Source organism: Rhinolophus sinicus, linkage group LG09 (genome assembly GCF_036562045.2).
Source record: "Rhinolophus sinicus isolate RSC01 linkage group LG09, ASM3656204v1, whole genome shotgun sequence".
NCBI lineage: Eukaryota > Metazoa > Chordata > Mammalia > Chiroptera > Rhinolophidae > Rhinolophus > Rhinolophus sinicus.
In genome coordinates, this window is record NC_133758.1 from 12,158,225 (window position 1) to 12,184,680 (window position 26,456).

General features: G+C 41.8%; 1 long non-coding RNA gene across 1 annotated transcript; it reads left to right on the plus strand.

Annotated features, from left to right (window-relative positions):
• On the plus strand, window positions 1-24,636 carry LOC141573131 (uncharacterized). Its single transcript, XR_012498726.1, has 4 exons — window positions 1-131; window positions 9,101-9,249; window positions 17,934-18,157; window positions 23,434-24,636. It is a non-coding gene; the product is annotated as an uncharacterized LOC141573131 (long non-coding RNA).
• Window positions 24,637-26,456: the final 1,820 nt, after the last annotated feature.

The following is a 26,456-nucleotide window of genomic DNA, read 5'->3' on the forward strand; positions in this document are numbered from 1 at the left end:
GCTTGTTCCAGCTTCAGTCTTGCCTTCTCCTTATTTCAACTAGAACTTCAAAAGCGCCAGGATTCTTAAAATCATTCGTTCTCTTCCCCCTTCCAGGAAGGCAGCGACCCCTCTGAAGTCCCATGGTCCCAGTAAGTTCTGGTTTCTAGCAACCTCAGGATTTCTCCTTTCTATTTCTAAGTGTGGGGCTCTGTCTGGGGGCAGGCACTGCGGTTTTGCATGTGGGGTAGAAATCGTCTCTTGCCAAGCCTGCAGTTATTCATCCTGTTATCTTTGTGGAACTCAAAATGTCCTACCAGGAAAATTAGTGTCAGGGCGGTGGGGACAAAGGTTGTCTCAGAAGAACAAAGAGAGTAATAACAGTATTGGTTACAGTGACAAAATGTAGAACTTGCCCAGGATGGGGCAAATCCAGTCTTTTCTTTAGTTATTTTGGTCCAGCTGTTACAAAATCTGAAGCAGTGTGTGGGGGAAGGGAGGGTCCCCTTCCCACCGCTGTCCTTACACACACACACACACACACACACACACACACACACACACACACACTCTCTCTCTAATCTGAATCCTCCAGGGTCCCAGCCAAGAGCTCAGTAATCTGCCCAGCTGATCCTAGCTCCTGATGAAAATGAGGGTACATTTCGTCTCTTCACAGGGGCCCCACCCTTGTTTTTTCCTTTGGCTATCATTTTCCTCCTGCCAGCTGGGCTTCGAGGTGGCTGGCCTTGTCTGATGCCTGGGTCATAACGAACCCCCAGGGATGTGACCGTCTGTCCTGGCTGGGCACCTGCATCCACACTCACTGGCATTGCAGTGACAATTGAATGACTTTGGTCATTGTTTCTTCAGCCAGTACTTTCTTTCATCTCAGCCTCAAAACTCAGCCTCCCTGCACTAAAGGTTTATTATCAGAGTTTATTTAAACAAATAGCACTAGGCCAAAATTTGCTGGCTCCCACCTCAGTAGTAGAATCGCTTTCTTTCCTTCTTTCTCTCTCTCTCTCTCTCTCTCTCTCTCTCTCTCTCTCTCTCTCTCTCCCTCTCCCTCTCCCTCCCTCCCTCCTTCTTTCTCCTTCCTTCCTCCCTTCCTCCTTTCCTCCCTCCCTCCCTTCCTTTCTTTTTTATAGGCCCTGGATGTCAAGAGATCTAGGCAATTTCCAGTGGAATCACCATTAATACACTGAATGACAGAAATCCAAGAAAAAGGGAGACCCATCAGTGTCTGCATGACTTGTGAAAAAACGCACCCATCCCCCAGTGTTTTCTAAGGGAAAATGCTACATACAGAACAAACTTATCTTTCTTAGCAGAACTTGCCAAAATTTTTGCCTCCAAAGCAAAACCAAACTCTCAAGTTCCAGACTGCTGTAACTCACTGCCACCATCCTGGCTCCATAATAAGACAGCAGGGGACCAAGACTTCTGCATTTCCTGGGAACTAGAAATCCAGACTCTCAGGCCCCACTCCCCACCTACTGAGTCAGAATCTGCATTTTCACAACATTTCCAGGGGATTTGTATGCACCTTAAACTTTAAGTCCTGTCTAGCTTCACTCACTGTTCACTTTTTTTTAAACTAGCACCATGCAATCTCAAAGAATTTATACAGCATTTCTGTGCCCATGTAAATGTCCTGAAGTCAGGGCATTTACAGAACAATTGGGAAAAGAAAATACATTATAATTCTCACGCATTTTGCAGTTGTTTTTTTTTTAACTAGGAAACCTCTGACACCTGTTGGGATTGAATAAAAGTTGTATTTTCTCATCCTTTTCTCATTTGACGTGTTCGGTCTTATTTGTAAAAGGAAGATTGGGGTTTTGTTTTATTTAGGTCATTTTTGTGGAAGACAGAGAGTAGGAAGCGTGACTTGCTCCCAAACTTAACAAAATCTGTAAAACTTAAAAATTTTAACAGTTTTTGTAAAATAAGGAAATAAAGGGATGTTTGAAGTTAGGGACCTCTGTGAAAGAGCAGTGCTGATTAATTAGGCATAGGAGGTGGGGGAGGGGCGAGAGGGATCCCCTGAGCTGGCTCCTTGTAAAGTGAGGGTCATCAATGGACAGCTCTTTAAAAGGACCACCATTGTGTTGTCATGTGGTGAGGGCTTAAGTGGCGCCCCTTGGACTGGATCGCGAACAAGTTAACGATACCTGTTCAGATGACTTTTGTACTTGAGGAGGTGGGCGGAGATAGGCAAAAACCTTTGGCAGTCGGCTGGCCCGGAGCCTAGTGGAGAGGAGTTGGCCTAGTCCCCTCCTTTAAATGTAGGCTTAATTTTCTTGAACACACACTACAGAGAATAACCTATAGGTCAAAATGTTTACACACCATATTTTCTTAAACGCTAGAGTAGAGAGGACTAAACATGCACAATCTCCTCCCCAAACACTAATCCTAAAAGATTTGACGTCTTAAACACTTCTGTACCTGTCCATTGCTTTCCCAGGTTGAAACTATCTTTTCAAACTACACAAATTTGAGGGTTATCTTCCCATGTAGTCTGGGGAGTTGGAATGCTCATTGGAGTCTCATCAGCTCCCCCAAGGGAATATGCTGAGTCTTATTAAGAGTCTAGAACAAGGACTTTGTCACTTGGAAGTCCCATAGCCTATTGTGACCTTATTTCATCCTCTCCTACCCCTGGGCTTCTGCAATTCCCATCCTGTTGGTCTCTTACTGATTTTGTATTTCTTTGGATCTTAAGATAAATAAATATGTTTCCATCTCACGTGGATTCTTTTCATAAACTTCCAATCACACAACTCATATCCCACCAAGTTTTATTGAGATGTACTCCGTATATAACATTGTGTGAGTTTAACAACCTGTTGATTTGATAATTTACATATCGCTAAATGATTACCACCATAAAGTTCATTAACACCCCGATCACCTCACATAATTACCTTTTCTTTCTCGTGGTGAGAACATTTCAGATGTATTCTCTTCACAACTTCCAAGTATATAATACAGTGTGGTTAATTGTAATCACCATGCTGTATATTAGATCCTCAAAACTTATAACTGAAAGGACCATACAACTCTTAATGAAAAGAGATCTCTAATTAGACTCTGGACAGAACCCATGGCTTTGCATGACAATTTGGTCACAATGTCCAAGATCATTCTGCTGGCACACTGCACACACACACACACACACACACACACACACGAACAACAACCAAGGCAAATGGGTATAGTTATGAAAGGAACTAATTCCTAATTTCTGAGTTATGGGATAGCTTGTAAATGAGAAGAGGAAATATACATATTGTTATGCTTTCTCAGGAGCCTAGAAATAATTTTAAACAAAGCAATATATTTCTAACCAAACACAATATATAATAATATATGAAAAAAATAAAGAGAAAATATAAAGAGAAAAATGACATTGGAAGGACTCAGAATGTTTGTGTAATCGAATGGCTTCTTACTTGGGTAAGATCTCTTATGTGAAAAGGGGAAGTCATCTATTCTTAGTTCCTTGGATATCCATCTATGTAAAAGAGGAAGAGGAAAAAAAGCCCCTATGCCCCCAGCCAAAAATGTGATTTTACCTTAGGAGAAGTCAGTAAAATTAAACATGTTGTCTCTATGATTTCTCTGATTACAGACATTTTCATAACCAGGGTCATAATATACAGAGGGTGCCAAAAAAATGTATGCACATTTTAAGAAAGGGAAAAACTGTATTAAAATTGTAATACCCAATATATATCGATAACAAAAGATGAATACAAGCCATGTGTATACATTTTTTGACACCCCCCAGTATATTATATTTATATAGACATTTATTTATATTTATATAAATGTATACTTATATAAATATTATACACACACAAGAGTATATATGTTATGTTAAATATTTCTGATGGAGCATTTAGGACACTATTATCTGAAAAGAACTTCTGGGACTGGAACACAAACCTCTGACCAGCCAGGACAAAAAGTGATGGCTTACACAAAAGACACTCCTCGAGAGTTCCAGAATCACCCATGCCCTCCATCAGTTCCCATATCTTGAGAAGATTCTTTGTGGCTGTGGTTTCTGATGTGACTTTCCACCGGGAGGAAATCTCCCTGAGATATTATGTTCAGCTGAGGGTTTGTTTTTGTTTTTAAGTTGCAAGTTTTCAGTTCCATGTTGTTATTCAGCAAATGTGTCTCCTGTTCTTGCTTTTTATACCTATAGGTAACTACAATAATGTAAATAAATGGGTTATATAATGTAAATCTCACATATATAGTATGTTATCTACTTGCCACCGCCACCATGTGAAAGGAGTATGGTTTCAATTTTACAAGATATGAAAAACTGCCCTTGGCTACATAGCTAGCCAAGTGGGGGCAGAGTTGGGATTCAAACATGAGAGTTTTAAATTTTGAAATTCAGGCCACCTTTTTGACACTGAAGATCTTTACATTGTTCCATACCACCTTTCAATCCTGTTTTCATGGATTTCTCTTGGGCAGCTCTTAAAAGAGAGATCTGCATCTGAACTCGAATGTCAATAGTAAAGTCTGAGACATGGGTTGATGTGTCCTGAGTGGATGAGAAAGGTTAAAATTCTTGATGGTAGATCACACCAGCATCTTGAATTCAATCACCAAGAATGATTAAGTCCGGACAATTTGAAAATGTACCAGCATAATACAATTTCTCCTTTGACTGCTCAAAAGACCAAATATGTGTGAAGTCCTGTTGGTGTGGATGGAAAAACAGGGTTCTGTGGAAAGTAACCTCACAGGGTGATCTGATAGGAAATTCTTAACTGGGTGGGACAGGGTGATAGTTACATGCCCCAGGCATATAACCTTTTAGTAAAAGGTTTATCTTTGCCTTAAGCAAGCTCTATTTTTTCTGTGCATCTAGACTACTAACATACCATTGAAATGCCGGAAGTAATACCCTAGGAAGAGGGTATGACCCTCAAGAGAGCACATAATCTTGTTAACTATCCTATAATGCAATCCCTACCTTGCTTTCTCCAACCTCCTCCTGTTGTCCCTCCTTGATTTCAGATGCATAAAAGAAACTGCAAAACTGTTAATCTCTGGAGAATTTGAGATCTTGCTCCCGGGTATATGTCATCAGTTTGGCTCAAATAAAATCTTATAAAAATTCTCTACAGGTTTGCACGTTTCCTACGTGGACATTGTAAACCCTAAAACAACTTTATAAAAGTAGGAGGGTTTATTGCAGCTCTATTGTGGTTATGAGTTGCTTGTTTATTCAGTCTTCAAGTGGAGCTATTCTGGAAAAGTGTCATTCCAGGTAGAGTTTGTAATACATAGGCTGTAATGCTTTCTAATGGAATCATGTTCATTTAGAGTTTTGTCCTAAAAGGATTTATCTCACAGAACAGTGATTATTTCGCTAGGCTCTGAAATAGGAGGCATTCTCCTCTGCTTTCTTTTGTTTGGAAGTTTTCCAGGTTTTTTTTCTTCCTCATTGTTTTCCAAGATTCTTTGTGAAAGATGAAGAACACAATCTTGGAGCAAAATCTGGACTTTCATCCTATAGATTGAAGGTTTCATGGCGTAGAGATACTCATTTCTCCATGTTTGTGTAAAGTGTAAGGACAGGCTGGTTGTTTTTACATCACCATCACACACAGTTCTCCCTGCCCTACTCAGACACAGGAAGAAACCCGGAAATGTATGCCTGTCTCTCGGGTTTTTCTTGTTTTTCTTTTGTTTTTAAGAATGAAGATGAAAGCTAAAGTTTTTGTTGTGAAGGCCCAATGTCATAAGGCTCAGTGTTGGGATAGATCTCCCAGCTGGACATTACTTATTTAAGTGGGTGTCTAGAACTGTATTTTCATCTAAACAGTGTTATTGAAAGAAATAGCAAGCAACAGCATAATTAATATTTGAAGGCAAATTATTAATAATTCTAGATTTTTAAAATGGCATACCATTAAAAAGAAGTCCTCAAAAATGTTTCACGAAAAACAAACCTTTCTATCCTTTATAAATTTCAGAAATAGTTGCTTAAATGTATATAACTCATTCAGTTTTGAAAAGAAACAAGGAAATAGTGAAAGGCTATACTTAAAAACACTAAGTTTTAAAGAGGAATAGAATCCAGGATTAAAGTCATTTTATAAAATATTGAAGGGAAACAAGTTTAGGTTTGGGGGTCTGGAGTTCTAATCCTGACTTTGTTTCAAAGTCAGTATGTGAGCTTGGGCAGGTTACCTCAGGTTTCTGGACTTTGGGGGAAATAAAACTGTGTGGAATACTGATAAGCTAGGACCTAAACTTTGTTTACTCTCTTTAAATATCAGATTCCTCATCTGCATAGTCAAGAAAGTTTTGAAAAAGGAACTCTCAGTCTTCGGGTTATACTAAAGGCAATTTTTAATACAGCAATGTCTTAATCAAAATTTGCTGTGGGGTATCTGTCGTTGTGATCTTTCTCGTGGTTTACACATTCATTATCTCATCCCACTCCCACATTACCACACAGCTCAGTAAAATTGGAACGCTTTCACCTATCTCCATAGCAGTGAAATTCCTTTTTATTTTAATATACTCTTTACTTGAAAATGCATGTTCTTTCTTAAACAACTGTGTTGGTTTAAAAAAAATTAAAAATATAATAAAAGATGGCTAAGATATAAATAAAAAACTGTCACACGAATACAATCCTAAAAGCTGATGATGACATGGATTTTCTCCTCTCATTTGTAATCTTTAGATTACAGTATTTTTCTTTTTTTAAATAAAATTTGGATTAAACCATTTACTGTGTCCATAATGTTGCTATATTGTTGAATGCATTAAAAATTAAGTCGTAGAAAGAATGACTTTTATATAAGGATATTTTCTCATTTTTCAAATTAAAATATAAATGCATTTTTTTCATTATATAAGTAATCCATGTCTGTTCATTGTAAAAAAATATATATTCAAAAGCATAAAAATGTAAAAATTGAGAAGCAAATCCCCTGTTATCTTATGCAACCTGAGATGATATAAAATTTTCTAGACTTGTTTACGTGACTATACAAGCCTAGGTGAACATATCTATTTAGAACAAGTTATACTGCGTTTCCTGTTTTGTGATCTTCTTTTTAGTGGTATATCTTAGTATCTTTTCCATATAGCTTTCTCATTAAGTAAGTGGCATAAATAATAGAACATGCTATTATGAATAACCATTCTACTAGTGGTGAATATTTTGTGGCTTTTCAGTATTTTGCTATTATATACATGTGACAAGGAACATCCTGGAACAGAGTATCCGAACATTCTTGTATATGTATCTGTAACAGGTAAATTACAACAATCCCCCTCAGAACAGAAACATATTCTTGTATATGTATCTGTTCTGAGGGGGATTGTTGAATCAAACACATTGTAATTTCTGATATACTACTCTGCTGTACATTCCCTCCGATGGCATTTGAGAAAGCGTGATCTACAATCCTTACCAAGCACTTGTGTCTCATACACATTGAGGAAATTATTTTTTTCCAATTGGATGTTTTGTGTTTAACTTTATGATATAGTTTGCATATAGCGTTGTAATCTCTTTAGGCAGATTTGTCTCTTTCCCTGTAGAGATTTTAAAATCAGTTCTCTTCTAGGCAGGTACTACTCCATCAAGCTTATAAAAATAGTTTCCACTGTGTTCTACCATATTTTCTCGTCACTAAGGTCATCCATGCAGTTACTTCTTTCTTTTTGCTCCCCAGAGGAAAACAATTTGATGCAAACCGCCCTCCTGAAAGGTTATCCCCATTTCACGTTTCCACCAGCAGTGAACAAAAATATGTTCTCACAGTCATCAGTCGCACTGCATATTGTCTTTGTTGTTAATAGTTGTCAAATTGAAGAGAAAAGAGTATTTTTTTCATATTACTTCACATATCCTTTCTTTTTCATGAAACCATCTTGTAAGATATGTTCATTTGTCGTTTTTTTCTCTTAAAACATATTCAGCTATGTGCTGGCTATATTTTTCTGCTGAGCTTCATTTTCTAAACATTGATTCGCAAGAGTTCTTTATATTTCCAGAAGAAGCTGTGAAGGATATGACCCTTTCGGTGCATTATATACATTGCAAATATTTTGAATTGTATTTTAAACTGTATGGGATAGTGATGAAGCCTTACATTGTGTCATCTGAGTTGTGGACCGGAGATAAACACCAAGGTGGGGGCAGGGGGGGTGGGGGGGAGAAAAGTTTCCAAATAGTTTATGGTAAATACTGGGACAAAACAAGCCCCTCCCCCACAAGGAGCTGCTGCAAAGCATGACCCAATAGATGGGTACCACCCATCTATTGATGGTGTCCTCAGGTGTGTGGGTCTGGACTCACACCACAAAGGGCCAGGAGGGAAGCTGAGAGAAGGGCTGAGTGGCTAGAAGGGAGGACCTCCAGAGATCTTGAGGGCTCACCGTACCTGTAATCTCCATAAAATGCTTGGTGACACTTGCAGATTCCCATAGACAAAATTATGCATTTTGTCTCTGCTTTGATTTACCCATGTGATGCATGGGTGAGACAGAATGACGTACATAAAATACTGTGCCATATAAGAGAACTGTGCTTTTTTCCCTTAAGCCAGAGCTCTATAGAGTCATGGAGGTTTGGGCTCCAAATTACACACCTATGCAATCATAGACCGGTACAGTTCACTCACCACGGCAACCAACACAGAAAACAAATTATTTTATGATAAACCTTGCCTGTAATGCTCAAATTCAAAACGTGGTATTTTTCATCTCCCTCTATTTCAAAGCTGTGAATTTGGAACCCTGGCCCTCTCACAGCTACACCTCGCTACGTGACATCACCATTTATCTATACTTCTTTGTTTCATTAAAATGTGGCACATAAATAATAAGAACATGATGGTTTCCACCCACTGTACACATTTGCATTGGTATCTGCATGTTGTCTCCGAGTTAGGCAGCGATACTGGGAAATATACCTCTTCGTTATGCTTACTGCAAGCCCATAGCGTCAGTGCGCTCAGATCAGATAGTCTCCCTGGTCGACCTTTGTCATTATTTGCTGCACTTTTGTTTGTCGTGAACCTGCAAATATCACTTTTTATTTAACATTTCCTGCTTATTATAGGTAGAACGATTGGAAAACTTTCTGCCTGGCGATTAACGGGTGTCCACTCACCGTCATGGTTCCTGAGTTCCACGCATCTCTGCTTTCAATCAAAGCCAAACCCCACGACAACCAGCACCAGCGAGTGAGCTGGAGTGCAATGGTCACAGGTGAGCACTTTTCCTCGCTCTGAACCTGGGAGCTACTGCTAATAGTCTGCGCAGAATTAGGTAAACAAAACTCTCCCTGCTGCTTGTAACCTGCCACAGACAGGTCCGTGATCCGTCTTGAAAAGGAAGGACGAGGCGGCCTCATTAAATCATGTGCTCACTAGGAAGGTGAGACCGAGTCTCTGTGCAGTTGTGAGGGGAGCACATACCTTTATCTTCTCTCTGTGGCCCCTATTGCACCTCCCTTTTTTTTCCTGTGGCATTGAATCGTAAACGTGTTCAGTCAAGGCGAAGAAAGATCAGTGCTGAGGGGTGGGAAAAGAGGAGAAACAGGCAGAGGTGGTCTGGTAGGAAAGCCTATAGTCTTGGAGGATGGCATCGGCATGCCGTGAGCTTCTCGAAACACTCTGAAAAGCTCTATTTTTACCTAAAGCCGCTTAGATGAGTTGAGAGGCATCTTACCGGTAGTTCCTTTATGCTACGGTGATGATAGGGAAACATCCTTACGTAGTTTGAGTCAGCAAACCACTGAGGATTAGGTCATCAACTCTGGGAGGGCTAAAGCTGTGCGTGTGTGTAGGGAAAACACGGGCCACTCCTAAGGACACTTGTCTGACCCCGAATTGCTCGGTAGCCCCGAGTGACAAGGTTGGGGCTGCTGGGTAAGACACTGGCACTCCAGAAGTGGTCGGGGAGGGAGGTGACTGTGAAAGTCTGTATTGCTGAGGGTAAAAACAATGCTTTTTTGGATTAGCAGTGTGTAGTCAGGAGGGATAATGTACATTAGAGTTGAACTACCCCCTCTTCCCCCCAGGCTTTTCTTACATGAAAAGCAACAGCCCACTAGCCATCCCTTACAGCTTTTAATCAGTGCAGTTTTGTGCAATTTAACTATTGCAGGCCATTTTCTATAATCTCAGCATCTCAATGATGTTTGGTTCTATGTTTTTTGTGGGTTTTTTTAGCCTGAACATCTACTCCAAACTTCAATATCCTTTTCTAACAACTTAGGTGATAATAACGGTGTTTACTAATAGTTTCTCAAGTCCCTCTTATTCCTCCACAACCATGTAGCCACACAACCACTTTATAAATAACATGACCAGGGTTTTTATCTCCCTTATCTCACTTGCATAATTTTTATGTTGAGCGTTTTCCCTGGAAATCACTTTTCTTAGAAATCAAGACTTCGTTTTGCAATTTCATTCACCTACTGATATACTTATTTTTAAGTCTTGCCTTGGCCTTTGTTCCGATATGTGTCATAAAGGCCATGAAGTCATGGCAGGATACCGTACACATTTCCAGAGCTGGTTTTGAAAAGCAGGCATGAAAGAGTAATCCTATCAGTGATGCAAACTTTGTTTCCCAGAGTGTCAGCCTCATACAAAAACTTCCCACACAAAGGTGAATAGTACCCAAAGTGACCAGAGCCTTGGCTTATTGTTATGGTGATGACTTGTGTTAAAGATCCTGGGAATTTGCAGAAAGACTCCAGGTGGGTCGGAGTATCCACATTGAGCATCCATTCAACCTTTGTGGACAGAACCAGACTTCTGTCTTGGCTGTCTGCTCCTCTCCTTGAGGAGGTCTGAAACTTCCTAAAGGGCAGTGCCAAATGTTGACCCCTTTCCTATTGGTACTGGGAATGGGGTGCTTAACTGGGTGATGCATCCTTTTTTCCGATAAGAGGAGGAGGCTCTTCCTAGTATTTCTGGAAGGGGTGGAGTTGATGGTCCACCAGCTGGGGAAACATAAACAGAATCTCAATAACCATTGTGGTCATAGCCAGAGAAGCCTGGTCCTGACACTAATTACACATTCCCCGGGCCCAGCTCAGGCCAGATGTGCCCCAGGGACCAGAGGAACTTCCAGACATCTGCCGGCACCCCAGAGATAACCAGGCCCAGGTCCTGTCTCTGTGTCACTAATTACTGGCTCTTTAGGATGTTGGCTCTGCGTGAGACCGGGAAGTGCTGATTACCCATCAACTTTCTCTTTAGAGCAGAGATTCATCTCTTTCTACTTTGATTTATAGCCCAGCAAGTACGAGTTACGTATCCCAGCCAGAGACTTACACGGCCAGCAGGAGGGATCCATGTCCATGTCTTTGGACCCAGTGCCTGGTGCTGTGGCTGGGACAGACGAGGTATTCGATATGTACTGAGTGGATAAAGTGAAATGTGATTGTCGTGGGGGCCTCCTGGTTCTCATTGTCCAGCACAGCCCCACGGGGAAAGAGCGAAGGCCTTGGCTGGCTGTCTTCCTGGAGCAGAGCAGCTGTACTGGTATCACCTTGGAGCCTTAGCACCATGTTGAAGGGGTGAGTGACACCCAGGCTGCTGGCCACACACCCTGCCTGCTTCTTGCCTAAGAGCTCTAGAAAGCAGTCAGAACAGTCAAGTGTCGATGTTCAGTGGAAAAAAAACCCACATGCATTTCCTCATCATAACTCAGCTCAGCATCTGTCCTTTTGAGACAGGCAAAATGAATATGGAAATGGTTTGAGACAGCCATTTCCTCCCCTAATTCTGCCTCAGTCTCCACATGCCCCTGAAGTCTGCAGGACGATGGGGAGGATTTGGTCAGCCCCTGTGAGATGTAAAGAATATGCTAGAATTTGCCTCTAACTCTTAACCCAGCTACATCTTCCATCCAATTCTTTGCTATGGCCCAGTTGAGGTAAAAGATATCATACTGTCTCATGCTCTGCAATTTTATACTTATTAAAATATTTTCATATTTGTTATCCCAGTGCCTCAAATGACATGTGTTTAATCGATATTTACTTCTATGTTCCCCAGCTAGCTTGGGCTGTAGATGGGCTAGATAATCATGGTGACATCTCATACAGGAAGGGAGGGACAGAAGCACCTGAAAACAATCGGAATTAAGGAACCCTAGGGGAATTGCTGGGTTTTCTTCTCTTGTGCTTTAGTAGAAACTTTGGCTTCTATACTTCTATGGCTGCAGCCTCAGCAATTTAACAGCACATCATATTGGTATCTCGTGTAGTGTGGTGAACAGCTGGTAAAGATAGAGAGAAAGCAAAAATCTATCAGCAGATATAGAGAAATAGATACAATGGAACCCCAATCCCCTTCCCCAAAGCTTAATTCACTCAGACACTTTTGTGTCTCTCTTATTCAGAGGAGAGAATCCAACATAATGACCTACATCAGGATTTAGCAAATGACAGTTAGCCACCTGTTTATTTTTTTTAACCTTTTTTAAAAGAATAATTATAGATCCATAGAAAGTTGCAAAGATAGTACAGAGAGCTTTCCTAGATCCTTCACCCAGTTTCCCCCAGTGGTTGCATATTATGTATCAGCTATTGTTCTTTAAAGATGGTTGTGCTGGGCAGCGGTGATATACTGGGAATTCTTTTCTAGAAAATCTTAGCTGGCTCACTCACCCAAACACCACCTTTAAAGGAACCTGGAACCAGAGTGCCCCTGGCACTTTCCACGGTCTCCAGACCTCATCATACAAGTCTGAGGTCAGTCAGTTTCCCCTGATTGGGAAACCTGTCATTCTCCAGGGGGTGATTTCCATAATCCAGAGTGGAAATTTTAACTGGGCGGGGAGGGAAAATTTCCAAGTGGGGAAACATCAGGTCTTGCCTCGAGGAGACTGAGGAGTTGTGATCGGGGAGGCTAGTGTGTATTCTTGGTTTCGTCCCACTCATTTCATCGGCAACCGCCTGGAGAAAGGTGCTATGGGAGATCCAAAGGGAAAGCAATGGTTGCTGCCACCAAGTTGGTGGAAGAAGTGGCTGATGAAAGGAGAAAGACATAAACTAGTGAGGGCGACCACTTCACTGAGCTGAAATGCGGTGCCAGAATGTCCTAAGGAAGGAGAACTGACTTCTAACTGGAGCCTAATTTGGAATCCAGGGGATGCCTGATGGGGTGGGGGGAGGTGAGGGGGATGGGAGATGCAAGGGAGTCGGGATGGCGAAGGTCTTCTGTTTAGCAAAAGTTCATGACTTTATTCTGTGACTTTTTCCTAATTATAGAAGGCTCCTCACTTGAGTTAGAAAATACAGAAAAATATAAAAAGAAAATAAACCCCACCTGTAACCCTACCACCCAGTCGTTAAGAAACAAAACAAAAACAAACTTGCTCTTCTCCTTTGTGTAGGAAAAAATGTGTGTTATAAGAAAATTGTTGACAAATTTCAATCATTTGGCTTCAGAGACAAGTTAGTGATGTTTTCCTCTCTAGAATTACGGTCGCTGTGTTACCTAAGAGCAGTCAGCCCTTGTTCTAACGGCACTTTTGGAAGTAGCAGCAGAATACTCCTACTTCTCTTTTTCAGAATAGCACCTCTCTCTCCTTCCATCTTTCGCTGCCTATCGACTTCCCTAAGTTAGGTACGGGGGATGTAGCAATGAAAGACAGAGCCCTTTTCTCAAGGAGGGGCTAGGAAGTGGTTAAGAACACACCTGGTGACATAACCACAGATTGCTTTGGTGTCACTGTGTCAATTTCTGGCAAACCTTTGGCTAGATTCAAGAGATGGCTCACACGTGTCCCCTCCTCTGAGAAGCCCGCTGCCTTTCCCAGGCAGACTGTTTCCAGATGATAATAGTGACACTTATGACATAGGGTTGTATATGTCTGCGGATGTGGCAGCTTTTCTAGCTCAGACTTCTCAAACTGGCTGTTCTTTAATGTCACCTGGGAAGTTTAAGAAAGAAGCAACTCCTGATGCTCGGGTCCCACCTACCGAGATTCTGATCTCATTGGTTTAGGTGAGTTTGCATTTCTAACATGTTCCTACATGGTCCTCAGAGCTATCGGTCTCACAATTTGAGGACCACTGGTGACCCTTCCTAGTCCAGTAGCTTCTATCTATGTCTGTGGGGGGTGAGGTGGGAGGATGTGTTAGAAATGCAGAATCTTGGGCCCCACCCCAGACCCACAGAACAGAATGTCATTTTAATAAGGTCTCTGGGTGACTCATGTGCACATTAAGTTTTGAGAAATGCTGCTCCAGACAGCCCATTCCTCTATCTGGGAACATGAAATGTCACTTTTCTATAGTACAACCTGACACACAGTAAAACACTCAGTAATATTTGTAAAGTGAACGCATGCCCATGAGCACATTGCATAAATCAACTGAGTGACTTAATTGTTGGTACCCCAAAGCATGGCTACATGTGGTCACTTAAGTAGAACAGTAAGACCCAGTGGGAGCTTGCTGTGGGCCCCGGGGAGGACACAATAATTACAGTGTTCACCCATCCTTGAACGAAGATTTAGTGCATCTGTTTTGGGTCAGGCCAGCACTTAGGCCCTGGGCATAGAACGCTGACCAAGACTCCATTCCTGGCGTGGAGGAACTTACTGCCCAGTAAGTCTGGCACATTTGCTCATTTCTTGGTATGACCACTCAGGTCAAATGTCAGTCCAAGAGATGGCAGAAGGTGGTCCCGTATACCGCCAGGTCCAGCCCAGGGGTACCTGTAGAGCTCAGCAAAGCACCGTGATAGATCATGAGGAATAGTCAGTCTTCAGGAGGCAGAGCAGGTGGGCACCATCTGGAGTGTGTGCAGGTGGCGGGGCCACCATCCCGGACTCAGGAACAGGACTTCCAGTCTCAGAGTGGGGAACTGGCAAGAGCAACGCAAGGGAACTGCAGAGGAATATTACTGGTCAGCCACCCAAGATGGAGAGAGATGGAGAATAGCCAGAACTGAAGAAAAAGAAGTGACCATGTCTTGGAGGTCAGACGGAAACTCAGTGTTGGACCTGGAACACAAATGAGTTCTGAGAGCCATGCCTGGTGCCCAGTGAGGAAGGATGGAAGGAAAAGTGGGCGGAAGAAAGGGAGGGAGGATCCTCAGAGGGCATGGTCTACTAAGATTCCTCCAGTTTCTAGGAACTGAACCAAATATTCCAGTTTGGCTTTAACTGGAAGGGAAGCAGGCAGCAGTGTCTATTTATGCTTCTATTGCTATTTTCTAAATCTAGAAAGTTCTATGTGAGCTGCAAAGATAAATTTTGGAGCACCGAGGGAACAAATATGACTTAGAAAAACAACCTGGTGAAATGTAAGCACTGTAATCAGGTCTGAGAGTTGACACAGCCCAGGTGGTCAGGGGCACAGGATGACAGCCTTCCTGCCTGCCCCTTCATTGCTTTTGATTGGTCCACTAAGAATACCTCAGACCAATAAAGCATGTGGGAGCCAATCCAAGCCACTGAACTCTGAATTACTGAGGTGCCAACAGGCAGTAGGCTTATAAATCTTTTATTATCTGGTTGACTTAGCCAGGTTTCCAGAAGGAACAGTAAAGTTTTATGGTGTACTTCAACAAGCCTTCAGAGTCAGGCTTTGTCCTGGATGAAATTTTCCTCTGGCAGCAATTGAGGTCAGATTAGATAATGCAACCTTGCCCTGAAGCCAGGAGTTGGAGGGCTGGGGTTAGACCATGGAATCTGAATAGATTTCTCACTCAATACAGTGAAATGCCCTTGTCTTAATGTACCTTTATGTGCACAAACACACTTGGGCTTTTTATAAGAGGTATAATTATAAAGATTTTCCGGTTGCTTGGTCTTTTATTGTTTTAATTCCTCTTCAGGATAGGTAATTTGGAAATAACATTTTTCTCATTTCTTTGAAATAGTTCCTTTTTTATTGCCAGTTGTTACTATTCAATTTCTCTTCAATTTATTGGCTTTGCCATAGAAATGCCATTTAAAAACACCCAAATTGTATAACAGGTAAATGTAAATAATTGTTTAGAATGTCTACTGCTAAACTCCAGAAAATAATTTGGTTATAATAGAAACCTCAAATATTTAATGTTATTTTTGTAACTATGTAAATAGAATGATGATTGAGGATTATTTTAGTCACAGCAACAATCATTTTTCCAGTTAAAATTTAGTTAATGAAGAAAAGATTTTCAACTTATGTTGTGGCATTCCGATTATTCAGCTATCTACAGGAATCTAAAGTGAATGGTAGAAAATGATGAAATTTTGACAAAAAGAAAAAACAAATCTGTGAATCATTCAGTAAGAGAGTGGGGCGCAAAAACGACCACAGTGACCTAATCAAAAGTCAAAACCAGAATTAGTTTCTTATATTAAAAACGTAATAATGTCTTTGCCTAATCGCCCAGGTTTTCATTTTCCTTGTCATTGTCTCTTAGAATGATTAATCTGAGAGTTATTCTGCCCCAAAGCAAATTCCAGTATCATTTTGTCACTGGTTCAGTCTTTGAACTATAATAACACTGATGCTCTCATTAGATTGTACTTCCAAAAAATATTTTAATAATTACAAAGTTTAAAAGCGCAATTCTAAAAGAAGCTGGACTAAAATTTTTACATCCAGAGAAGAGTAGTTGTCCTCAATGTTCGTTCAGTGGTGTCTTTGCTGAGAAAATTCTAGAAACTTTTTAGATCCCAAGGTCGATCCTTTGAATATCCTCTAGAGTGTCAAATCTTGTTTCTTTGAAGCTTTGCTTTCCAGAAACAACTTTCAAGGTTATTCTTTCAGTCAAGTGGTCCATCTGAGTAACAGGATTTGGGTCTAAACCCTGTTTGGATTCATGGGATGGATTTTCTTGCGTGGTTTGGGGGTGGGGGTGGGGCAATTCTGAAAGCAACCCCGGAAGAGTTTCATACATGTTCTAAGCAAAGCAAAGGTCATCGGCAAGAAGTATAGCTTCCCAAAGCGGCTGTTTCAAAGTGCCATTAATCTGGTTAGAAATCACAATGCATTTTAAAATAAATTAGTGTGAATTTATGGTCATGGCACACACACACTTTTTTAAAATTTATTTTTCAATCATAGGTGACATAACAATATTATATTAGGTTCAGGAAACACTTTTCTGAAGGTGAAAATACTTTAGGGAAAGATAAAGAAAACTTTACAATTTTTACTTTTAAACCACATGCATAGGGAGAAAATAATTCCACTGCCTTCCCCACCTCAGCCAGGACAATGAGATGAAAACTCGCTCGTGGCCTCCCATGCAGCTATTTTGCAGAGACACAGAGCGAGCAGAACAGAAATAGGGAGAAAAACAGGTCTGCGGTGAGTAGGAAGCGTGGTGACCCAGTTCATGCTTCTGGAACCAGGTTTTTCCCCCTCATCCTTTACGCCTGCAAAAGCAATCAAGCTAACAACCCCCCACATCCAGCACTTACGAATTTAACGTCATGAACAGTCCAGACCCCAAATCCCACTCATAATGGTTTGTATTTATATGTCGCTTTATGTTGTTGACAGGACTTTCTTGCATGAGCTTCCCGAGAGGTGGGCAGAACAGGTAGCTTCTTCCTGTTAAAGGTGGGCTATTGAAGCACAGAGGCCTTTGCGCGGAATTGCTGGACTAGTGAGCAGCTGCTCCAGATTGCTGACTCCGGGTGTAACTGACTCCTAAAACAGGGCTCTTCCCTGGCAATATGCTTGCGCGGGTGAACTGAAATCAGGACAGCAGTATGCCTTCCAAAGCTTGCGCTCAAGTAATGTGTGAGCTCTACTTAATTAAAACATGGTTTATTATGACATGTGTTAGGCAAACCAATAACCTAGGCATTGGCACAATGGAAGCTGTGAAGAACCATCCAGCTGAAGAATTAAACGGTTTCCACCAGAATTTCATACTCCCTCCCACCCCTCCCCAACCTCCTCCCTTCTCCTCCCCCAGGAGTAACCGCTCGGCTGGTAGCGGCAGAAACGTTTGACGTGCACTTGCTACTTAAAGGTAACTCTCCTGGGCCTTGGCGGAATGGTCTCCAGGTGCAACGGGTCTTCTCCGACTCTAACTCTTCCGCACCCTCGGCCTTGTGAAGTGACTGGGTCTGCAGGCGGCGGGAGAGAGCTGAGGCTCGAGGTCTTGCACACAGCATCACCCAACCAGGGCGCCACAAGGTAAGGTAGCCGGTCTCAGAGCTGATCAGGTGAGAGAGCAAAGGGAAAAGGGGAAATTCTGCCTTCCCATGTATTAAATTGGGGTCTCCCCGCCCCCCTTCCAAGCACTTCCATTCCTTCCCAAAAGGCACCTGAAATAGTCAGGTGGGTGTAGTCAGGGGGGACCCTTCTCACTTTTCCCTTCTTATTCCCTTGTCTTGGGGCTCCCCTCCTACTCTGGTGTCACTGCCCCACCTCGGATCCCAGCTTCACAGGGAGCCCGAGACCCCAGCTGCTTGATCCCTCCAAGTCTGTGAGGCTCCGTCCCCAGGAACCATCCCGCTCAGGCTTTCAGTTTCCTGCGTCCACTGGACGCATTACCGGCCCATACTCTTTCCTGCTGTGTCTTTCAAAGTGATAATTTTGTAAACTAAGCAGTGGGGAAGGGAAAGGATTAAGGAGACACCGTAAAAGGGATGTTTGTGCATTTGAACGGTAGTTCTATGCTTTGGGAGGGAATTTCCCAGCCCCCAGTGGAGAATAGCTCTCGGAGGTGGGGTGGGGTGGGGTGGGGTGGCTGGGGGAGGCCTTTGTAAACAGTGACTCAGGAGCTAGGTCTGCGCTGACAGGGAATGTGGCTCATCCCGAGAGCCTCAAGTTTGGACCCTTGATGTTCTCCCTAAAGAACCATCCCCCCCATAACCTCATGCTGTGGATGAAAAAAGGGGTCCTATGGAAAGCATTCTCACTGAGTGATCTGATCATTAATTCCTAACTGGGCAGGTCACCTTGGGTAGTCACGCCCCACGCCCCAGGCATATACTTTTTTTTTTTTTAAGTAAATACTAAAATCTTTGTCTTAAGCCAGCCCTGTCCATTGTTTCTATTCATCTGGGTTAACAGGACTTTGAAATAAGGCATAACCACCCTCAAGAGAGCACAGAGTCACAACCATCCTGTAATCCAACCCCCCTTGCTTTCTCTCACCTCCATGTAAGCTTCCTTAAATTCCCTCCTTAATTTCAAATGCTTAAGAGAAGCAGCAAAAGTGTTCCTTTCCGGAGCATTTGAGATCTTGCTCCACAGCGTATGTTGTCAGTTTGGCTCAAATAAACTCATAAACATTCTCTACAGCTTTGGATATTTCTCACATTGGCAATGGTAATAAAAGATGGTTTTCTTATAACTTTAAACCTGTGTCTGTTAGCAGACCACAGAGCCTTTGGGGCACCATGGACCAACTGTTTGTATGGATTTTGTAATTACTGTTTGATTCTGAAATCCTAATGTAGCATAATTACATTCTATTGTGTTTTCCTTTAAAAAGCAGTCCTTTGTTAAGTGTGTACATTCAAAATACTTTGTTTTTGAAATTTATTTTTCCCAACTTTTTGTTTTGAAAAATTGAGATTCTCCAGAAGAGTTGAAAGATAATACAATGAATGCATCCTTCACCAAATTCAGTGACTGTTATTGTTTTGCCAATTTTCTTTATTTCTGTTCCTATTTCTATATACAAGTATATATGGAAGCACACATACACACACTGCACACAGACACACACACATACATATATTCTTTTTCTTGCTAAATTATAAATTAACTTGCAGAACTCATGGCACGTCAGTGTATATATCTCCTGAGGATGAGAACATTTTCCTAATAATGACAATGCTATTATCACAGATTACTATCACATCACATCAAAGGTACATACTGTCAACAAATGGGGAGTTATGATCCGTCAATAAAGCACTTCTAGCCACTTCAGGTTTAGTGCTGCCTGATTCAAACTGATATTAGTTCAAATAAACTCTTAAAGTTTTTGCTCAGTTCCTCTTTTAACAGTTCTCCATCACTTATTCACATCAGTGTGGACTCACAGATATGTATGTTATACTCCAGGTTACAATCTGATGCTGTTTTATTAATTTTGTTGCTCAAATTATTTCAGCTTTGGCCATTGAAGGGAGCTCTTTTGTTTGTCTCCTGTGTCCCTATGATATACTTCCATCATTGCGGATGTTTTGGTTAGGTTTTGCTTGCAGCACTTTCTTACTTTCTGGCTCACCTGGTATATTTTCTGCCTCGGTCCTAGAGCCAGACATTTCTCCAAGGAGTCCTGCTTCTTTCTATTGGAGAATGAGATGCGAAACAAAGATCTGGGTGCTAGGTAGGCCTGTTGCTACTGGGCTGTCATTACTTCTAAACCCTCTCAGCTGACAGAGCATGACACCTATGTTTGTATACCAACCTGTGCATACCGTGTTTCCCTGAAAGTAAGACCGAGTCTTATATTAATTTTTGCTCCAAAAGACACATTAGGGCTTATGTTCAGGGGATGTCCTCCTGAAAAATCATACTAGGGCTTATTTTCCGGTCTTATTCTTGGGGTATTCACCTATCTCCAAATATTTCGATGTATGATCATCTGTGTCTACATTACGCTAAACGTTGAGTTAATGCTGATTAGAATCTCCAACTCTATTCCATTACCACATGCTAGCCTCCTCCCCTTGCAAATCTGTAACTTCCCATTCCAATAGTGAGAAACCTGGCTTCTGCCATCTGCATTTACTTACTTAATTGTTCATTCACTTAAAAAAAAATTCTAAGTGTTAGTATTCTTTACGTCTGCCATTATTCTTATTGATGCTCTAGTTGTCCCAAATGTGGCCAGTGGGTTCCCTTCCATGCTGGGTCCCTTCACACCTCTTCCCCTCATTGCTTGTAGTACAAGAAGATATTCTAGGCTCACCTGTGCTTTGTTTCAGATATAAAATCAACCAGATCTTCAAGGGTCCCTAATTCCATTTAATAGGGAAGTTGTATTTGGAGAACAAGATCAGGATGCCTAGCTTGCTAATTACTACTGGGTTTTATTGCTTCACAGCACAACACTTTCGGTGAACAGAACTCATAGCTACATAATGAATTTTTAGTGATACCTCCAATTCAAATCCAAATCCAACACTATAGGATTTTTCTTTATTTTCCATTATTATCTATTTCTGTATTCTTTCTCCCACAGCAAGAGCCCTAGTTCCCAGCAATTTCGGAATATTTCCTCATTTGCTCTATCCTACCACACGCAAATATTCTCAAAGTGTCCTCATTTTTAAATATACCTGAACCTCAATAAAATGGAAGTGACCTAAGTTCCCCTCAGTGTCCCAGATGCCCTTGAGACCCCTCTCCTATCACACAGGGAAGGCCAACCCGATTTCATCTCTGTGAGGGCGGGTCCCAAACCACCAGGGCAAAAGAAAATAAAGGGAAAACCAGCAAATGTCAGAGAAACCATCCTCCCTCAATTCTGGAGTCTCTTGATACTATTATGTCCTATTTATTCATGACACATTTATTTTCTTCAATTTGTTTACATTCCAACTTGAAGGGAGAAGACAGCCACTACTTTAGCAGGGCCTCTGTGGCAGTGAATTCAAATTGTGCCACCTATTTCCGCTCTTTCTGGAGACTGGACTGAGAACTGGGGAAACCTCTGAGTCAAACCAACCTCATGCAGTGAGAGGGTGGCACTGGCTGATCCTTAAGAACCTCAGAGCTGCAAACATTTAACGACTAGGAGGCCCCTTAGAAACTGAATACCATGGGACCACTGAGGCACACTGGAGAACTTACTGGAAACAGTTTAGCATAGGGGGAGGGGCAAGATTATGAAGGGTTTGGGAAAGTCATAGAGAAAGCATGAGAATGATTTCATGGGATTGAAAAGTAGGCGTCAGAATAAATTTTGTTTTTTCTTTTTCTGTCCTCTCCCTCCCTCCCTCCCTCCTTTTCTTCCGTCCTGGATGCCAAGTACAGAATTGAGTTAATCATACTCCTCATTCACAGATTGTCATCAGTCTGAGTTATACCAAGCAATTTCTGGTTATTTTTCTCGTTCATACCACACAACCGCCCGGAGCTCTTTCATAACGTAAGTTAGATCATGCCACTTCCTCACTCTCAACCCTCCCGTGACATCCCATCACACATGCAATAAAGTGCAAAATTCCTGCCACGGCCAGTGAAGCCCTGCAAAGCCTTCCCCCTGGTCTCTTCAACATTGTCCTTCCCCCTCTCTGCTCGCCAGCCACTCTGGTCTTGTCGTTCTTCAACTTGCCAGGGAGGTTCCAACCCCAAGGCCTTGGCCCTTGCGGTTCCTTCTGCCTAGAACAGGGGTGTCCAAACTGCGGCCCGCAGGCCAACTGCGGTCCGCAATCCATTTTTTATTGGCCCGCAGCAAATTCCAAAAATATATTTAGTTTACTTAAATAAACCAGGTGAGGCAATACGTACTTCACCTCAAGTGAGTGGCCCGGCTGTTTGTGCATTTTACTACATATGGCCCTTGGTGAAAAACATTGAAAAAAGTTTGGACACCCCTGGCCTAGAATGTGCTTCCTTATAACTTCACAGAGCTCACTCCCTCTCTTCATTCAGATCCCTGCTCACATCTGCCTGACCCTGCCCACCCCTCTCTCTCTGCTCCTGTGTTTGATTCCACCCCCTTGTGTGGTCGCTCCCTAACATTACATTAGTTAACTCTTTATTGTCTGTATTCCACACTAGCCTGTAAGCAACGTGAGGGCAAAAGCCAGGATGGATTTTCCATTTATTCACAGCTCCTAGAACAGTGCCTGGCACACAACTGGCTCCATCACTATTTATGAAGCGAATCCCCACTTTTTACTCTCCTTTCCCCCGTTTTAGGCCCTTTCTCATGAGGTTGCCATATGTTCTCACAAATAAGCTTGTAGAATGCTTCGTACTATATTGATTACACCTGTGTGGCTTTCTTCAGGAGGATACTGGCGCGTTTGGGAAAACCTCATCTCTGCCTACTTGTGGGCAGAATGGCACTCACCAAGAAGTGAAGGGTGGGGCTTGGGCTCCACCAAGGTTGGCTAATTCATTGAGAAGTTGGTTTCATGGGGAAAGAGGAAGAGTGTGAACAGAGTGTTGGAGAGTTTGGAGGGGGGCTCATTGGTCGTCCAAAGTTCTGGGAAAAAAGCCAGAGAAGACACTTATTCAGTGCCTATCGGGAGGAGGTGGAATACAGGGTAGATGTCTAACAGAGGTATTTGTGTAACAGAGGCATCCTGTTGACTCCGGCAGAGAAGAGACACCTTCATGGAGAAAGACGCCACTTAACCGCTGCTCTGCTGATGCGACAGCTTCATGGCCTCAGTCTTCCAAGTAATATAGGAATTAAGGCCCCAGCTACTGGTTAAAAAGCCCCAACTCCATACATATTTTTAAAATTTTATTTATTTTTAAATGTGTTTTTCCAGGACCCACCAGCTCCAAGTCAAGTAGTTGTTTTGGTCTAGTTGTGCAGGGTGCAGCTCACACTGGCTCATGCGCTGGGATCAAACCGGAGACCCTGGTGTTACGAGCATTGCTCTCTAACCGACTGAGCTAACCGGCCGCCCTCATTTTCTCATCATAACGGTAGTAGAGTTTCTTTCATATTGAGTTTCTGTCTCTTAGGTTGCATATCTGGGGTGTTTAAAATGTTAATTTAGACTTGATGTAGGAATAACATGTTATATACAGTATACTTAATGGAATGAAATTTAAAAATACTGTTTTGAAAATTTTTTTGAGGTTATTAGAGCAACTCTAAACATAATGCAGGTATCATAAATCTAGACATAGTTATCACTGGTTGTTATTCTAAATGACATTTCAAAGCCAGACAACTGTACTGGGCTAATTATGTCGGGGGATGCGCATGGCCTTCCGGGATGAGGCCTGCTGTCCCTGCCTAAGTATTAGCAGTGCCTCCTGCTGCTGTCGGTTGTGTCCCAGTTTAAGGTTATGTTTCTGCAGCGTCTTCGCCCTCTAGTGGTGAAAAAGTGTTAGTGGGAAAAGTGGAGAAAAATAGGCCTCAGGATCCATTAGAGTGTAAAACTACAGCTCCAAAAACAGGTATAGTCTCCTAATCATCTCATAGAAATGATTAGATTATTCAGTCAACAGTACCAAACAAGATGGAAACCTTACAAGTGGTGAGGGCTCTTTGTTATTTTTACTCACTGGCACATTTTAAAATACGTATTGCGAAAACCCAAGAAATGCATGAAAAATGAACACGTGAGCACCACTGCGGGGAGTATAAATGGTTTAACCTTTCAGGGAGGCCCTTTGGTAATAGGTTTCAAAAATAGTGTGTTAATATTGTTTGACCTGGGGAGTTTATGAAGGATATACTTACACAGGAGCCCAAAGGTGTATCTAGGAGAATATTCGTAGTTTAAGAGTAAAAATTTGAAAACCACAAATGTCCCCAAATAAATAACCAATTAAATAAATATGGTTCATACATGCAATGGAATATTGCAGATCTGCACTTGACAATAAATTGCTGAGTGAAAATAAAAGATTATGGGACCGAATAAATATTAGAATTCCATTTATTATAAAATGTGTGTCTGGGTATGCTTGTGTGTGTACACACACAGGAAGGTGCCTGGAAGGATGAATACTAGAACTTTCACGGCGGCTATCTCTCGATGTTTGAATTGCAGGGTATTTTTTACCATCTTCTTTGTATTTTTCTATATCTTGTGAATAAATAAACAAATGAGTATCCTTTCGTTAAAAAAAATTAACGTTATATTCAAAATCAAGCCAAATAAATAAAATTGGTTGCTTAAACTGAAAACTAAACAAAAGCACAGCTGTTATCCTTAAACAAAAGCCATATTGAAATGCTACCCAGTAATAAACTCCCGATTCATGTAACAATTTCCTGAGTCTCAAAAATATGCTGTGTGAAATAAGCCATGTATATGACCTTAAAAAAGAGGTGAAGCCAATCTATATGGACAGTAAGCAGATCAGTGGCCCCCGGGAGCCCAGGGTTGGGGATTAACTTCCAAGGAACATGCGGGAATTATTTTGGAGTGGTGGACATGCGCTCTATCTTGATTGGAGGGTGGCCGCACAGGTGTGTGTTTTTACAGTCATGTTTTACAGTGTATACTGGAGATGGATCAATTTAATGACATCCTAAAGCCGAGCTGCCTGCCTGTGTGTAAACTCGAGGTGGCCATTTGGGGCGAGGGAGGCTCTGGACACACTTGCAAAATCAGCAAGATTTGCTCCTCCATCTCCCTGGAACCAAATCAGTCCCCCTCACCTCGTTCCATCATGCCCTTAGGCAAGCAACGCTGTATTTCACCCTCCCTAATAAAAAATGCCTTCAGGGCTCTTATTCAGGGAAATTTGAAGATTATTATAACCAGCTTAATGGTTTATACTGCCCGGGAGTGTTTCTATTTTAATTACAATCTAAATCTGAGGCTCGTGAAGGGGAACCCAGTGAAAGACAGTAAGGAGAAGTATCCGTGTGCTAAGGTCTCAGGAAAACCAACTTGAGGCCCACCAGTTGTCACGGTTTCCATCTTTCAATCTTTAGAGCTGCCAAGGGCTTTACAAGTCAGTGGTATATTCATTCACTCGTTTGTAATACTAGTCACTGAATGCCTTCTGAGTTCCCCTGTGCTGAGTACTATAGGTACTGAAGGGAACTAAGCAAACAGGTCCCCATCGACATGGAACTGACTGTCACATAGGAGATGCCAAGATGGCAAATGAGTATGGGATGTCAGCACCTAAATTCTCCAGGCCCTTGAGGCCAGGGTCACTGGGAGGCATGGGTGGGAGATCATCCGTCTTCCCTCAATGCAATGATTCCGGCAGCACTACCAGCTATTGGGGTCGCACAAATAAGGTTAGTGTAGTCCGCCCTACATTTTATAGCTAAAAACCTGAAAACAGAAAAGATAGGTAATTTTCTTATTATTTTAGAGCTAGGCCACTCTCAGAATTTGTTCAGAGATGTGCTAGATAAAATAAATCGTTCTGAGAAACCATCATGTTTTCAGACAGTGAAGATCCCTCTTAACCCCTTCTGTTGGATTCATGATACAGCAGTTTTTAAAATAAAGAAGAAAATGTCCATTTCATAATGATTCCATACTGAATTCAAGTTTGTAGCACCTGAAATAGTATTTCCTGGAAGAGAATTGGGAGACAAAATAGAAGAGAGGTAAATAAAACATTAAAGAAAACCCTTAACACCCTTGTAGGAGGTAGCAAAATATTACTTTAACTGGCTGGATGTGGGCATGTGAAATAACAAGTACTATATTTTCCTTTTAATTGTAAATCGAGTTTAAAATGTACACTTAATGAAGTTCGCTCTTTTTATGTGTACAGTACTATGACTTTGGACAAATGAATATGGTCAGATGGGCGCCACCAGAAACAAGGTTATCAAATATTTCCTCACGCCCCTTTGAAGTCC